Source organism: Pinus tabuliformis, chromosome 5_2 (genome assembly GCF_031772625.1).
Source record: "Pinus tabuliformis cultivar Carrire ecotype Pingquan chromosome 5_2, CPIR1, whole genome shotgun sequence".
NCBI classification, from domain to species: Eukaryota; Viridiplantae; Streptophyta; class Pinopsida; order Pinales; family Pinaceae; genus Pinus; species Pinus tabuliformis.
Genome location: NC_142306.1, coordinates 894,284,229 through 894,302,206, shown reverse-complemented (window position 1 = coordinate 894,302,206; position 17,978 = coordinate 894,284,229). Strand labels below are relative to the sequence as shown.

The window sequence follows — 17,978 nt, the reverse complement described above, 5'->3', positions numbered from 1 at the left end:
CACACACACCTAGGAATCACTAGTATAATCTGCTGCCTCACTGGACCATCAAGTGTACAAATCACGAGCATGAAACAACCAAGTCAAAGGGAAATGATGATTCCCTTTTCTTGATTGAAGGCACCGAACGAGAGTGGAAGATGGAACCAAGCTACACCGCCCTCTAGGCCGTTCTTCTGGAATAGATGTGTTGATGTTGACATAATAGGGCCCGTCTTAGGTGAGGAAATGAGGATCCTCAACTAAGGCACAAGGGGAATAGTAATGTGACTGATGGATTGAAACTAGGGAAAATGGTAAAAATGGGACTGAGGGACAAACAGATGACTTCCCTTATCAGAGCATAAAGTGCATGGTTGACCTAGCAGCGACTGACTCGACTCCAGAGGGGATGGTGGACAGTATGACTGAAGGACAAAATGGGTAACATGGGATGAATAGTATGCAAATATGGATGGAATATTGTGACATGATACAATGAGACGTGCAATAGACTCCATGGATGCAAAGGTGACTCATCGCAGATGCTTTGAACAAGGGTGACTCAATGATGTTGCCACACAGAATAGGCCCGGTGGGGACCATGAAAGCATGAGAAAATTATGGTTTCTCATGACAAAAATTGACACGTGAGATGACAATCACCAAGGGAAGGTGGTCCCCAAAGTACAAGCGTCGCATATGAAAAAAATTGATTTTAAGAGTTGACGTAGTGACCCTTCTTGGAAAAATGGCTTCCAGGTGAAGTGTCAAATCATCAAAAACTAAGAGAGACCCATTATAGTACCTGATGAGAGCTTTCTAATGGTGCCGACGATTCGTCAAATTGAATTATGGTTTGGTTGCAATGTGCAACAAAAAAATTGTGGGTTTTTCTCTAAAATGGCGTTTTCCCTCCCATTTCACATCTCTTGCATCACCTAGTGTTATACCAAAGAACCCTAATCCAGTCAACTCTTCTGATCCCTAATGGTTGTGGGATGTATTTTGGTCTTAAAATTTTTATGTTTTCACTGGTCATATTCTCTTTGCTTAAGAAGATTGTGTTGGCAACTTGCTATCTATTTTAGATTTTATCTTTTGGCCCATAAATATGATAAGAATGAGACCGAAATTTTTTTGAGAAATTATATGTAACAATGCAATCTCTTTTGATTTTATAAAAACATCTTGATTTACCAAAAAAATATCTCTAAATATAAAATGAGATTAACCATCATAATTTCAAATTTAATATATTTTCTTCCATTCAATTAATGATAATATAAAAGGTTCCATTAACATATTTTAAAATTTATGTTTAAAAAACAAAAATCTTTATATTTGAAAAACAAAAATCTTAATTATATTTTGGATTGTTTTTTATATAAATTTTAATTTATATATAATTATGATAACTTTTTAATAGTATTAAACATAGTTATTAATAATATGTTTTATTATATTATTATAAAAATTTATGTATGATAATATAAAAGGGTACACTAACCTCTTTTAAATTTTATGTTTAAAAAACAAAAATCATAATTCTATTTTAAGTACTTTTTTATATAAATTTTAATATATATATATATAATGATAACCTTTTAATAATATTAAACATGGTTATTTTTTTTTCCGTAGAAAAAGTCGTAATTTCTATTAGATCTTAAGAAATTACATTCTGTAGATGCCTAAGTATATGCATAAAGAGGCTAGCAGCCTTCCGGATAGTAGCAAGAAGATTTGACTACAACTATGTACAAGTAGCAACGACAATAACAGTTTTTGCCTAATACAATGAGGGAGGGAGATTATGATTTTCTCCCCTTTTTCTTCTCAACCTTTCGCCATTCTCCTTGGGTTGGAGAGGATGAAAAAAGGACTAGAGAGGAATCCTCCACAGTACGAGGCATGTCCTTATTTGAATCAGAGTGTTCTGGAGAGTGGTGTCTTTTGGGCCCGCTAGTGTCTTCAAGAACTGGATTTTTCTTCGACAAAGAGGCCAACATTCCCTGAGCTGCCAAAGTCTCTGATTCTGGCATCATGTGAACTTGACTAGGTGCTATGGGAGAGGCAGCCGCGGCTTCACCCCCAATTGGATCATCGTCATGTTCAGGTGGAGGGTTGTCTGCCTCCTCGTCTTCTGTTTCTTCTTCTGGGTTCTCTGTGTGTTGCCAGCCTCTTGGTTTTTTTGCTTGTTTCTTGTTCCTTCTGTTTTCCCTTTTGGCTTGAGGACAGTTATTACGGAGATGACCTGTCTGTTGACAGCCTCGGCATCTGAAAGCCGTGTTTTCGTAATCTAGTGGTTGTTTCCACTGGGAGTTGTTATGGATCAAGATGATGCTGTCAGGAAGCCCTTGACTGAGGTCAACTTCGACACAGATTCTTGCAAAAGTATGAATGCATCTAGCAATTCTTTCGGTGTCTTGCTTGATGTATTTACCTATTGCATTCCCCATTGCTTCGAAAACTTTGGGGAGCCAAAAGTGAAGCGGGAGATTATGTAGCCTGACCCAGACCGGCATTTTGGAGACCACCATAGAGGAGGGGTCAAAACCCGGAAACCAGGGGGTCGTAAAGAGCCCTGCATTGCCCCAGAACCATGGCCCCTGTTGGAGGACATGGTCTTTTTCCTCCACTGAGTCGAATTTTACAATAAAAAAACCTTTGGAGCATAAGAGGATTTCACAATTTTGTGTCCATGTGGTATAGATCCAATGCCGTAAAGCATATGTTTTCGGCCAAAAGCCATTGAATCTACAAATTATGGCCAAAGAAGATAAATCAGCATGAAAGTTGTTTACCTCCGGCCTATCGATTATCAGTACTGGATTCTACTTACTTTGCTCCACTATATAAGGACCAGGCAGATCTTGTGATAGTGTTGGCTTATTGGTGGCTTCCCCTTTTCCTTTGACAGCATCCTTGAACGAACCTATGCCTTTTGAGCTAGATCCAAAGCTTCCTCCTCTCAGCCTCATATTCAGAAAAATTGTTGAATCTCTCACTATTCCATAATGCTGCACTGTATATTTTTCCTGTAAAATGTGTCCTACATAGACCAAGCTCAGCAAAACTGCTGATATGCCTAAAGATTCTTGAATTTCGTCCTTTAAATTTTTTATCAGCATTCCTGTTCTTATTTGCATGCAGATTGTATTCCCTGACAGGGTTCTGATGAAAATTTGGATCACTTCTAGACCAGAATCCTTTATTGCTAATTTTGTTTTTTTCCTAGCTCCTTCGACTTGTTGATTTTCCAGCACAAGAAGGGGAGCAGGCTTGTCTTGATCGATCCTCCTGCATGCATTTGAAGTATCTGGAGGACCTGTATGAGACAGGGGGACCTGGATCCCTCGACTAATAGGGATCTTGGAAAGGGGAGTCCGGATCTTTAATTTTTCCGCTGCCGAGATGGTAACTGCCCAAATCTGCGCTACAGAGAGCAGAGAAACCTCAAGCCACCGGGAGGCCAGGCCCAGTCTCCCACCCCGTACTTGATCTTCAGCCAAACCATTTAAAACCTGCCATAAATCGACAGATCGGATCCATGGCATACCAAAACGGGGCAGGGGAACAGGTAACCGACTCTTTTTTCCATAGACGCAGACAGATCTGCCTGGCCTGGGCAAGGCATTCGCGGAGGAGGGCGCATCAAACCGAGACTGGGTAAGGACCGGTTGTTTTGGAACAAAAAACCCAGGACGATGGGAAAAGATTTCTAGAGCCGCCCTGAGAAAATCGACCTGTGCCCAGAAGGAGGGAAAACGCTCCGGTCTCTGTTTGCTGTGGTTCGAGTCATGAAACTCCTTTCCAGCAGAGGATCCGGGCCAGAACCAGAGGGTAGCATCGAGCTCTGAGGATCCAGCGGTCAGGCATCTAGCCGTTTCAAAGCAAAGCAGATCTTTGGGGGCCGCGGCGGCACAGAGCGGACCTTCTGAAACCCTAAACTCACGAACAACCGCCATCGCTCGTTTTTCCCTCTAAAACATGCTTATTAATAATATGTTTTTATCATATTATTATAAAAATTTATGTATTTTTTAATATTGTTATATTTTTTAAATATATAATATACTTTGAAAAATTTCATCTAATATATTTTTATCAGATTATAAATATACTATGTAATTAATTAATATGTTTTTTTTATAGTTTGACTCTAAGAGCAGTGATAGAATTGAACTCATGACTTCACAATAACAACTCACAATAACAAAGGTGTTTTAACTACAAGGACAAGGACTCAACTAATTGAGCAAACCCTCAAGGCTTTTTTCTATGTGGTTCGCCAACACTAAAGATGAGTGACCACTTCGTTCATGGAATATTTGTACCAGGCAAACCCACTCGAAGAGATATTTGTACCAGGAAAACCCACTTGAAGGGATCACTTCTTGCCCACTCAACCATAGAGCCTAACCCAAAGTGTGTTGAGAAAATTGAACCTATAACTTCTCAACTTCCCAATATTTAACTAAATCTAAAATTTGTTTATAATCAATTAAACGTTTTATTTAAAAATATTTTAAATTTCTTTATAATATTTAATAAATCAAATTTATTTATTATTATGTTTTTTAATTTATTTAAATTAAATTTTAACTAAAAAACAAATTGAACCACAATAACCTTTAACATAATTAAAATTTTTAACACCTATAAAAAAAAATAAAAATAAAAATAAAACACATGTTCTAAAACCCACTATTCCACATTTTATAAATATCAAGTTTAATATTTCCAATAAAACTAATTCCACTATATATATAAATATATATTATTTACCCGCCTTCAGAAGTAATTATTTTCTGATTACTAATTCAACTCAATATCATTTAAGGTTGTTATAATCCTGCCGTATATTACACTAATTTAATTTCAATTATTTTCTGATTACTAATTCAACTCAATATCATTTAAGGTTGTTATAATCCTGCCGTATATTACACTAATTTAATTTCCCTTCAAATTGATCTCTTGCGTTTCAGAATTTTTTTACTCACAGATCCATCGTAATTAAAATTAAAAAAAAAAACAACAATTGATTTAGAAATTAAATCATATATATTATAAATGCAAGAAAAGATATGAAAACTAAATTTGAGGATATAGTTAAAACGTACAACCACATATATTAAAGTCCCATCAAACACCAAAATATTTAGATGATGAAAACGACGAATTATTTAGCCGTTATGAGAGGTTGAAAATAGTACAGTTCATTTTCAGCTTTCGTATCAATATCGGTGGTCGGACGTTATACGTTGGCGTAATGGCCTCATGCAGACTAAGCTTAAGTAGAAATTTCCAATAAAATTTTTATTACATAATTATCTATTTATATCTATTACATAATTATCCATAAATATTAGAGTACAATCACATTAATAAATATAATTTATATTATATTATAAATTTAATATATTTGAATTGAAAATCTATAATGTTTATAGATAATAATAATAAAATTAATTAGTAAATAATAATAAAATAAATTTTAAGATAAATGAAGATTTAGATAAATATGATAAATCTAAATTATATACATAAATAAACTTTTAAAAAAATATTGTAAATCCAAATTATACCAATCATTAGATAAATATTATAAACCTCAAAAGAAATTATTTTCATATGGAGACAATCTTTGTCACAATGTGCTATTTAACCATGGTTGATCATACTTACCCATGATTAATTTTCATATTAAAATACCCTCATACACATTAGACCTTAATACCTTAATGATGGTTTAAAAATAATTGGTCTCAAGCTAATCATATTATACCCCAAAGGATTATGATGAACCATAATTGACGATGGCGCACGAAGGTTGAAATTCTGGCCATGTTCTAGAAATGTGCACGACGGTTGAAATTCTGGCCATGTTCTAGAAATTATATCTAGTAAGGATTATACCATGTTATAGAAATTCTGGCCATGTTCTAGAAATTATATCTAGTAAGGATTATACCATGTTATAGAAATTCTGGCCATGTTCTAGAAATATCCAGTAAGGATTATACCATGTTATAGAAATTCTGGCCATGTTCTAGAAATTAGGTATAAGTGAGAGGGATATTAATCGAGATTGCGAAATGTCTCACAAAGTTTTACTAGGTTGTTGTAAGCTTCAATTTGTGATGGCGAATGTGATCTTTAACATTGAATTCAGGAGGACCACGCATCCATTGCATGGTGCCTCACGTCGGATGATTTGACCCGGCACACATGATATAGCTGAGCCCTGCCGTAAGGGATTCCATGCCAGAGAGAGTTATGCATGTGACTGCGTTAAATTATTTGTTTGAACAGTTTCGCCATGTCGGCAATTCAATTATCGGTGTGGGCATTCGCGTTTCAGGCTTTCTTGTTAGCGGTCTGCACAACTTGGAAGACTGCTGACGCTGAGGCACAGAATGTTGGAGCAGTATTGTTTTTCGGAGACTCTTATGGAGATCCCGGAAACAACAACCACGTTCCCACGCTAATCCCTATGGAAGAAATTTCGTGGGAGGCAATCCCACTGGGAGATTCTCCGATGGAAAGATTCTTCCAGACTACTTAGGTAAGCACAATGTTAGTTAGTTAGTAATTGGGCAGGCGACTATTTTTCTTTATTGTTACAGATATCTAAATTATACGTTGTGTTTGGTGTTCAAATGAATATATAGTTGCAGGGCTTGGCATCAAAGAGCTGCTGTCTGCATATCTTGATCCGAAGCTTCAAGAACATGAATTGATCACAGGCGTCAGTTTCTCCTCATCGGGGACCGGATTAGACAATCTCACCGCTGCCACTTTAGTAATAATGGCTCACTCACTCAACATAAAACCTTCATCATGAAATTATTTGCAATTAAATGAAATGAAATTATTTGCATTAATATTTGAGTGTGGAATGTCTATGTTTTTGTATGTGTAAAGATTTCTGTATTTACATGTAAATTATTTTCCAGATCCATCATATAAAAATATTAATTAAATATTTGTTTGGAATTATCCAATATGATTTATTAATATGAACAAATTTTCTCAACCTTCAAACCAATTTTATAGATCAATTGTTAAATCCAATAAATTATATAAGATATTGTCATTCAAATATTCTGTATTCATCATGTTATTAGATCTGCTATCATGTTAGTAGACGAGATAGTAGATGTCGAAACTGTCTAATTATTACTGGCCGATCTGAATTGTGTAGTCTGTGATTCCAATGTGGAAAGAAATCGAATATTTCAAGGAATATCGAAGTCGGGTGGCCACGCTGGTGGGAGGTATAGAGAAGGCTGCCATGTTGTTGAATACAGCAGTGGCGTTTATCAGCATTGGCACTAATGACTTCATTGCAAATTATTTTCTGGAACCAATTCGTCCATCGCACTTTACAGTTTCCCAATACGTAGATTTTCTATTGCGTACATTATCTGGATATATTGAGGTTTGAATATTCTCACTCAACTTTATGTAACCTAAGAAATTGTCAACAAATATTTTAATATATATGTATCTCGATTATTGTTGCAGGATCTGTACAGTTTGGATGTGCGTAGGATTGGGATAATAAACCTACCTCCTTTAGGTTGTCTACCCTTTGACAAAACTCAGCATATCAAAGTAGGAGGAGAGTGCGCAGAGAAAGTGAACAAGGCCGCAGCTGAATTTAATGAAAAACTCATATCGGCCATTGATGGATCAAAAGCTAACCTTCCTGGACTGAAAATTGTTTCTCTCAAATATTACGACATTGTTTTCGACGCTATAAAAGATCCAGCTAAATATGGTAGGTATAGAAGCTATATTCTTCCCTTATGTTGCAATTTCATTTAACATGGTTGGTGTAAGAACATGCTCGATGTTAATATATATTTATTTTTAACTCTCGATCTGATGTAATAAGAGGAAAGGGTAAAATAATGGATAATAATGGTTTTGGTGGATAAATATTTTAAATGTAAAAGTGTTTTATTAATATTAAGTTAATAAATATTAATGAAAATTGAATTAGGGTTTGGTTGCAACGGGCAACAAAAAAAATTGTGGGTTTTTCTCTAAAACGGCGTTTTCCCTTCCATTTTAGATCTCTTGCATCACCTAGTGTTAGACCAAAGAACCCTAATAGAGTCAACTCTTCTGATCCCTAATGGTTGTGGGATGTATTTTGGTTTTAAAATTTTTATGTTTTTATTGGGCATTTTCTCTTAATTTTAAGTTTTCATTGGGCATTTTCTCTTTGCTTAAGAAGATTGAGTTGGCAACTTGCTATCTATTTTAGATGTTATCTTTTGGCCCATAAATATGATAAGAATGAGACCCTAAAAATTTTGAGAAATTATATGTAACAATGCAATCTCTTTTGATTTAATAAAAACATCTTGATTTACCAAAAAAAAATCTCTAAATATAAAATGAGATTAACCATCATAGTTTTAAATTTAATATATTTTCTTCCATTCAATTATTGATAATAGAAAAGGTTCCATTAACATATTTTAAATTTTATGTTTAGAAAACAAAAATCTTATTTATATTTTGGATTGTTTTTTATATAAATTTTAATTTATATATAATGATGATTAGTATTAAATATGGTTAGTAATAATATGTTTTATTATATTATTATAAAAATTTATGTATGATAATATAAAAGGGTACACTAACATATTTTAAATTTTAGGTTTAAAAAACAAAAATCATAATTCTATTTTAAGTACTTTTTTATATAAGTTTTAATTTATATATAACTATAATCTTTTAATAATATTAGACATGGTTATTAATAATATGTTTTTATCATACTATTATAAAAATTTATATTCTTTTCCTAATATTGTTATATTTTTTAAATATATAATATATTTTGAAAATTTTCATCTAATATATTTTTATCAGATTATAAATATACTATGTAATTAATTAATATGTTTTTTTTATAGTTTGACTCTAAGAGCATTGATAGAATTGAACTCATGACTTCACAATAACAACTCACAATAACAAAGGTGTTTTAACTACAAGGACAAGGACTCAACTAATTGAGCAAACCCTCAAGGCGTTTTTCTATGTGGTTCGACAACACTAAAGATGAGTGACCACTTGGTTCATGGAATATTTGTACCAGGCAAACCCACTCGAAGGGATCACTTCTTGCCTGCTCAACCATAAAACCTAACCCCGAATGTGTTGAGAAAATTGAACCTATAACTTCTAAACTTCCTAATGTCAATAGTGTTTTTAAAATAACCCACAAAAACATATTTAATCAAATATTTTATTTAACCAAATTTAAAATATGTTTATAATCAATTAAACATTTTATTTAAAAATATTTTAAATTTCTTTATAATATTTAATAAATCAAATTTATTTATTATTATTTTTTTAATTTATTTAAATTAAATTTTAACTAACAAAAACAATTCAACCACAATAACCTTTAACATAATTAAATTTCCTTTAACATAATTAAATTTTTTAGCACCTATAAAAAAAAATAAAACACATATTCTGAAATCCACTATTCCACATTTTATAAATATCAACTTTAATATTTCCAATAAAACTAATTCCACTATATATATATATATATATATAAATATATTATTTACCGGCTTTCAAAAGTAATTATTTTCTGATTACTAATTCAATTTAATATTATTTAAGTTTTTTTAATCCTGCCATATATTACACTAATTTAATTTCCCTTCAAATTGATTTCTTGCGTTTCAGAATTTTTTTAATCACAGATCCACCACCATCATAATAATAATAATAAATAAATAAATAAATAAATAAATAAAAAATTATTTAGAAATTAAATCATATATTATATATTATAAATGCAAGAAAAGATATGAAAACTAAATTTTAGGATATAGCTAAAATGTACAACCACATATATTAAAAAGAATTATCTTTAATAAGACTTTCCGATGCCCGAATATTAAAGTCCCATCAAACACCAAAATATTTAGATGATGAAAACGACGAATTATTGAGCCGTTATGAGAGGTTGCAAATAGTACGGTTCATTTTCAGCTTTCGTTAACTTTTATTGATGTTGCATTCACACAGCTGGATGCTATTTCCAAGTTACGGTGTGTCGTGAATGTGTGGACAATAAAGTTGAAGCAATTTTGAGGGTAACGCTGCACGTTTCAATCAATATCGGTGGTCGGACGGTATACGATGGCGTAATGGCCTCATGCAGACTAAGATTAAGTAGAAATTTCCAATAAAATTTTCATTTCATAATTATCCATTTATATCTATTACATAATTATCCATAAATATATGAGTACAATCACATTAATAAATATAATTTATATTATATTATAAATTTAATATATCTGAATTGAAAATTCATAATTGAAAATCCATAATATTTATGGATAATAATAATAAAATTAATTAGTAAATAATAATAAAAATAGATTTTAAGATAAATAAAGATTTATATTGTAAATCTAAATTATATACATAAATAAATTTTAAAAAAAATATTGTAAATCCAAATTATATAAATTATTAGATAAATATTATAAACTCTAAAAAAAACATAGCTAACTACATATGTGGATGGTTGATTTTTATATGGAGAAAACCTTTGTCACAATGTGTTATTTAATCATGGTTAACCATAGTTACCCATGATTAATTTTCATAATTTTCATATTGAAAGAATATTTCTCCCAATACACATTAGACCCTCTTTAATGATAGTTTAAAAATAATTGGATTCAACCTAATCATATTATACCCCCAAAGGATTATGGTGAACCATAATTGACGATGGCGCACGACGGTTGAAATTCTGGCCATGTTCTAGAAATTATATCCAGTAAGGATTATACCATGTTATAGAAATTCTGGCCATGTTCTAGAAATTATACCTAGTAAGGATTATACCATGTTATAGAAATTCTGGCCATGTTCTAGAAATTAGGTATAAGTGACGGGGATATTAATCGAGATTGCGAAATGTCTCACAAAGTTTTATCAGGTTGTTGTAAGCTTCAATTTGTGATGGCGAATGTGATCTTTAACATTGAATTCAGGAGGACCACGCATCCATTGCATGGTGCCTCACATCGGATGTTTTGACCCGGCACACATGATATAGCTGAGCCCTGCCGTAAGGGATTCCATGCCAGAGAGAGTTATGCATGTGACTGCGTTAAATTATTTGTTTGAACAGTTTCTCCATGTCTGCAATTCAATTATCGGTGTGGGCATTCGCGTTTCAGGCTTTCTTGTTACCGGTCTGCACAACTGGGAAAACTGCTGACGCTGAGGCACAGAATGTTGTTGCAGTATTGTTTTTCGGAGACTCTTATGGAGATACCGGAAACAACAACCACATTCCCACGCTAATCAAGAGTAATTTCCATCCCTATGGAAGAAATTTCGTGGGAGGCAAACCCACTGGGAGATTCTCCGATGGAAAAATTCTTCCAGACTATTTGGGTAAGCACAATGTTAGTTAGTAATGAGTAATGGGGCAGACGACTAATTTTCTTTTTTTATTGTTACGGATATCTAAATTATAAGTAGTTTTGGTGTTCAAATGAATATATAGTTGCAGGGCTTGGCATCAAAGAACTGCTGCCAGCATATCTTGATCCGAACCTTCAAGAGCATGAATTGATCACAGGCGTCAGTTTCTCCTCATCGGGGACCGGATTAGACAATCTCACCGCTGCCACTTTAGTAATAATGATTCACTCACTCAACATAAAACCTTCATCATGAAATTATTTGCAATTAAATGAAATGAAATTATTTGCATTAATATTTGAGTGTGGAATGTCTATGTTTTTGTATGTGTAAAGATTTCTGTATTTACATGTAAATTATTTTCCAGATCCATCATTTAAAAATATTAATTAAATCTTTGTTTGGAATTATCGAATATGATTTATTAATATGAACAAATTTTCTCAACCTTCGAACCAATTTTATAGATCAATTGTTAAATCCAATAAATTATATAAGATATTGTCATTCAAATATTCTGTATTCATCATGTTATTAGATCTGCTATCATGTTAGTAGACGAGATAGTAGATGTCGAAACTGTCTAATTATTACTGGCCGATCTGAATTGTGCAGTCTGTGATTCCAATGTGGAAAGAAATCGAATATTTCAAGGAATATCGAACTCGGGTGGCCACGCTGGTGGGAGGTATAGAGAAGGCTGCCATGTTGTTGAATACAGCAGTGGCGTTTATCAGCATTGGCACTAATGACTTCATTGGCAATTATTTCCTGGAACCAATTCGCCCATCTCACTTTACAGTTTCCCAATCTACGTTCCCAATACGTAGATTTTCTATTGCGCACATTATCTGGATATATTGAGGTTTGAATATTCTCACTCATCTTTATGTAACCTAAGAATTTGTCAACAAATATTTAATATACATGTATCTCAATTATTGTTGCAGGATCTGTACAGTTTGGATGTGCGTAGGATTGGGATAATAAACCTACCTCCTTTAGGTTGTCTACCCTTTGAAAAAACTCTGCATATCAAAGTAGGAGAGTGCGCAGAGAAAGTGAACGAGGCCGCAGCTGAATTTAATGAAAAAATCATATCGGCCATTGATGGATCGAAAGCTAAGCTTCCTGGACTGAAAATTGTTTCTCTCAAATATTACGACATTGTTTTAGACGCTATAAAAGATCCAGCTAAATATGGTAGGTATAGTGAAGCTATATTCTTCCCTTATGTTGCAATTTTCATATAACATGGTTGGTGTAAGAACATGGTCGATGTTAATATAGATTTATTTTTAACTTTCGATCTGATGTAATAAGAGGAGAGGGTAAAATAATGGATAATAATGGTTTTGGTGGATAAATATTTTAAATGTAAAAGTGTTTTATTCCATTATCAAGTTAATAAATATTAATATATATATATATAGATAGATAGATATAGATAGAGTAGGTTTGGTGGTTAAAAATATGTGTTTAATTTTAAAAGGTTATAAGTTTAAAATTTTTGTAATATGTTTAAAATCAAAAAATAAGAATATATATGTCTTAGTAACTTTAGCAGTGAAATAAGTATGTTAATCAAATTACTGCATGACATTAAAATTAGATAATAATAATAATAATAATAAATGATAAATTCTCATTTAAAATGAAAAATATATAATATATAATTGTTTTTAATTTATTAAATAATTATATAGGTTAATTATTTGAAATTTAAAAATTCTATAAGGATTAAGGTACATAAAAAAATATGAAATCAGTTTTCTCATTTAATTGGAGTGTGTTAATTTGCAGTGTTAATTTGCAGGGTTTGAAGTGACGGGAAAAGCTTGCTGTGGCACTGGTACCATCGAATTCGGGTATCTGTGCAACGAGGCCACACCGTTTACATGTAGTGATGCTTCAAAATATGTGTTCTTCGACTCCATTCATCTTACTCAGAAGTCTTACGCGATCATCTCTCAAGTATTTCTGAAAGAAGGCGTTTCACAGCTTTTGTAATTCCATGCTGTTGAAAGGAAACATCTTACATTCCATAATAATGGAATCGTTTGTACTGTAAATTTGTAAATTGCTGCCATCCTCCGCCGAAGGCAAATAAATCCACTTATTGTTTATGGATAAAATATAGTTGTCCATCAACACCGTAAACAAATTTATGTCAACATTGACACCCATAAAAGACTTATTGACGTTTGTGTAAACCAATTATTATGTTTAAATGGATGACTTTCTAAACTCAAATAAATAAAGGGGTATTCTAATTGTTTTTCTTTTGAATTATTATTAAAATATAATAATAAAATTGTGGTTAATGAAATTATGATTTTACATTATTTAAATTATAATTTTACATTATTTAAATGATCATTACAATGATTAATCTCTTTTAAAAATTATATAATTTATTAAGATAAAAGATTAATTAGTATTCTTAATATTTTATTTTTTATGGTAAAAATAAACTTAAAAAAAATTCTCAATCACCATAATTATAATTTTAAAGAATTAAAAAAATCTATAATATAACAAATATTTTAAAAATTGAATTTTAACCATTAAAATCTATAATTTTAAATTTCCAGCTAAATTTTAAAAATAATGAAAAACTTAAAACAATTAAAAGACCGTGTTATTATTTACTTTTAATAAATTAATTTCTAAGTCTTTGTATATTTAAATTTTATTTATTTTAAATGCCGTGTAACTCAATGTCGTTTATTCAAAAATTCATATACTTGCCCATGGATTTGTAGCCGTGTAAAGTTATTTACCTTATGGTTTTTTATTATTTCAAAATTAATAAAAAAAAATGAATAACAGGAAATATTTGGATGTGTAGTAATATAAATTTAGATTATTTGTTAACCTGCATTTATTTATTTATTTTTGAATTGAAAAATAAAATAAATATATTTAATTTTATTATATATATAATTTTTAATTATTTCTTAAAAATCAATAATATATATTAAAATTTATTATTATTAAATAACTTTTTGTTAATGTAAAATTAGTAATAAATTACATTTTTTAGTTAAAATATGCAATGCTAAAAAAGTGATTATTGTATAAAGTTTTAATTTTATTATGTTATTTTAAATTCTCTAAATATATTCTTGGTGGGGTTGGGAGAACATTCGGGTCAGTGGGGGGCCGCTATTTCACTAGTCATGTTGAATGTTAAAGAGGAGGCATGGCATTATGGTGCCATGCACGCCAGTGTGGAGTGTACAATCCTTAGGAGAGTAGACGAGTTACTTATGTGTTAGTTCTTGTCACTACGATGATTATTTTTTGCATTTTGGTATGGGGTATGGAGTGGTGAGCATCGAGAGTTTTATGTCTATGCAGAATGGAAATTTGTAACAATTGAAAAAGGTATGGAAATTTAATGTGAAAGCATGGCACTTCTTTGTAGAAGGTTCCCATGACGAAGAATTCAGTAAGGTGGTTAAGGGCAAGCAAATATGTGACCCTCGCATAAGGAGTTCCAACTAAATAATTTCTTGAAAGTATGAGGAGTTACTAGTGTTGTGGGGTTTTCGCATGGTGGATTACTCATTGGAATTGGATTGTAGATCTCTGAATAGAAACTCAGTAAGGATTTGTGATTTCTTTGTGTGGTTTTCTTTTGCAATTGCAAAGATGTATGTGGGCATTCCCTCTCTAGGGATTCCGAGATTATTCATTTGAATTTTGTTGAGAATTAGTGTCATAATAAAGGTCTACTCAGTCGCGTTGAGTGTTTCTAGTGGTGTTCTGATGGGCCTCGCTAAAAGGGTTTAAGTTCAACCTTCACCTTTTTGGACATGCTTAGTATTCGTCTTTTTTTGGGGTGACTCGTAGTGCCTAGGTGTGGAGTTTGTGGAATTCACTTGCATGATTGCTGCAACTAAGGTGGTTACAAAGGTTGTTTTTTAGCAAGTCGGTCTATCTATTAGTCACCTAAGAGGCCATGTTGTTGTCACTTTTTGTTTGAGGCTGAGGGCTTGACAAAGGGGTGAGGGGTTTCCTATTTCCCTTTGGGTGGTGTTAGGTTTGTGGCTAGCCCATCTATTTGCTAGTCCGATTCATTTAATTGGAGGATATGAGGACAACCAACACTATAGATTTTTGGTTTTTTAGTTGTGTCATGGTTTGAGTGGGGGGTATTGTTGATATACTTATATAGAGTGTCGCAATCGAGCGAGATTCAATTTGATTACAAGTTTCTTTGGGGCCCATCTTAGTAAACTATGCACCATGAACGTGGAAGGGTGAGAAGGTTTATGGGACTAGGGGTTCAACATAGAAGATATATAATGGGTGCCCACAACCTTGGATAGGTGGTGGATCTCAACCCTGCATAGTCACTTGGAACTGTGGAATTACCCTGGACTTGTCGATATACTTTTGTAGAGTGTTGCATGCGAGCGAGGTTCAATTTGATTGCAAGTTATTTGGGGCCCAACTCAACGAACGATGCATTGCCAACATAGAAGGCTGAGAAGCGGTATAGGACCAAGGGGTCAACACCGAGAACATATCATGGGTGACCGTAGTCTTCGCGATGTGGTGGACCCCATCCCTGAATAGTCACCTAGAACTGTGGAATTACAACCACCCCCCCCCCCCCCCCCCCCCCCCCCCCCCCCAATCGAGATATATTTGACAACTAGCTCACACATGTGACCCTTCTCTTGGAGCAACTTACAAAGGATTGTGATGATGGAAAGAAAGTGTTCATCATATTTGTGAATAATCTCTAGCATAATTAGTGGAAAATGCAGGATCATCTAGCCACGTTGTAGAGGGGTCGAAGGAGAATATATAAGAAGTTGGAACACTTCGAAGGGAGGCTTGCACACATGGAAAAGCATGTTCACTGTGATTTCAAATATCGTGTATCACCTGGTGTCAGAATAGGGAACCCTAATCTAGTCAATTCTTCTGATCCGTGATGGTTGTGGGATGTATTTTAGTCTTTAAAGTTATTTGGTTTCACTGACCATTTTCTTTTTAGTTAATAAGATTGTATTGACAACTTGTTATCTATTTTAGATGTTAACTTTTGGCCAATAAATATGGTAAGAGTGAAGTCAAATTTTTTTGAAGATGTAATTTCTTTTGATATAATATAAACATCTTTACTTACCCAAAAAAACCTCTAAATACAAAATGATGCTAACCCTTATAGTTTTAAATTTAATTCAAGTCAATATCATTTAAGATTGTTATAATCCTGCGATATATTAGCATAATTTATTTTCCCTTCAAATTGACTTCTCGCATTTGCGAAAATTTTTACTCACAAATCCACCATAATTATAGCTTAAATAATTTTCATTTAGAAATTAAATCATATATTATAGCTTATAAATGCAACCAAATATATAAAAATCAAATTTTAGGATATGGCTAAAACGTACAACCACATATATTAAAGCCCATCAAACACCAAAATATTTGGAAGATGAAAACGACGAATTATTGTGACGTTATGAGAAGTTGGAAAAAAGATTGTTACTTTTCAGCTTTCGTTAACTTTTATTGATGTTGTATTCTGACAGCTGGATGCTATTTGCAAGTTACGGTGTGTTGTGAAATGTATGGACAATGAAGTTGAAGCGATTTTGGGCTGAAGCTACACGTTTTAATAAATATCTGTGTTCGTACGGTTATTGGCTTCATGCAGAATTAAGCGCAGAGACAAAGTTTGCATAGTTAAAGTGTTTTAGGGATTTTTTAGTATGCTAAATCTAAATATACAGTTAAAAAACCAGTTTAAATAACACGAATCAATATTTCACCTCAATTTTTTTTGCCAATATTGAAAATTCAGAAAATCCCACTAAAGTCAACTCCATTAATATAAATAGAATTGACATATATTTTGATGTGAGCATTGGAACAGAAAGTGGATTCTCCACACTTTTAGTGCATCCATTTAGCCTATCTAAAAGGTGGTGTTGTGGATAAAAAAGTGGGAAAGAAAACGATTTTATTTACTTTGTCTTTTGAAGTCTATTTTATGTATCACTATAGTTTATAGTTAAATATTTGAGTTTACTTTAGTGGAGAAGTATAAATAGTCATTAGTTAATATTTTATTTTGGTTATGTTGATATGTTTGTTTATTTTGGAATTGGATTTTTTAGAATTTTAATTTAATTATTAATAGTTATTAAGTTGATAATAAGGATTTAACCTCCATCAAATATTTTAGAATATTCACAGTGGTATGTACAAATTAAAGATTGATATTTATCTTCAAAGTAGTTATACTCTTTTTTTTTTATAATAAAATTGATCAACTGTAAAAAAATGTCATATGAAATGAGTTATGTTTTTTTGAGCATGTGGTGCTCATGAGCTATACTATTGGTCCATGATATCGTAACAAAGTCTATTTACACATTGAGAATTTCCATGATAAAGTGGGGTGCTCTCCATGTTCCATGTTTTTTTAATAAATATATATACTTGACTTATATATTTATTAT

The 17,978-nt window shown here is 32.3% G+C and overlaps 1 long non-coding RNA gene and 1 pseudogene across 2 annotated transcripts; both read left to right on the top strand.

Annotated features, from left to right (window-relative positions):
* Nucleotides 1–6,779: 6,779 nt before the first annotated feature.
* LOC149162177 (uncharacterized) lies at nucleotides 6,780–7,640 on the top strand. Its single transcript, XR_016261909.1, has 3 exons — nucleotides 6,780–6,790; nucleotides 7,193–7,319; nucleotides 7,516–7,640. It is a non-coding gene; the product is annotated as an uncharacterized LOC149162177 (long non-coding RNA).
* A 2,983-nt stretch (nucleotides 7,641–10,623) lies between these two features.
* On the top strand, nucleotides 10,624–13,700 carry LOC149162176 (GDSL esterase/lipase At4g26790-like; annotated as a pseudogene). Its single transcript, XR_016261908.1, has 5 exons — nucleotides 10,624–11,454; nucleotides 11,567–11,697; nucleotides 12,100–12,349; nucleotides 12,435–12,687; nucleotides 13,301–13,700. The product of XR_016261908.1 is annotated as a GDSL esterase/lipase At4g26790-like (transcript).
* The last annotated feature ends 4,278 nt before the right edge of the window (nucleotides 13,701–17,978 follow it).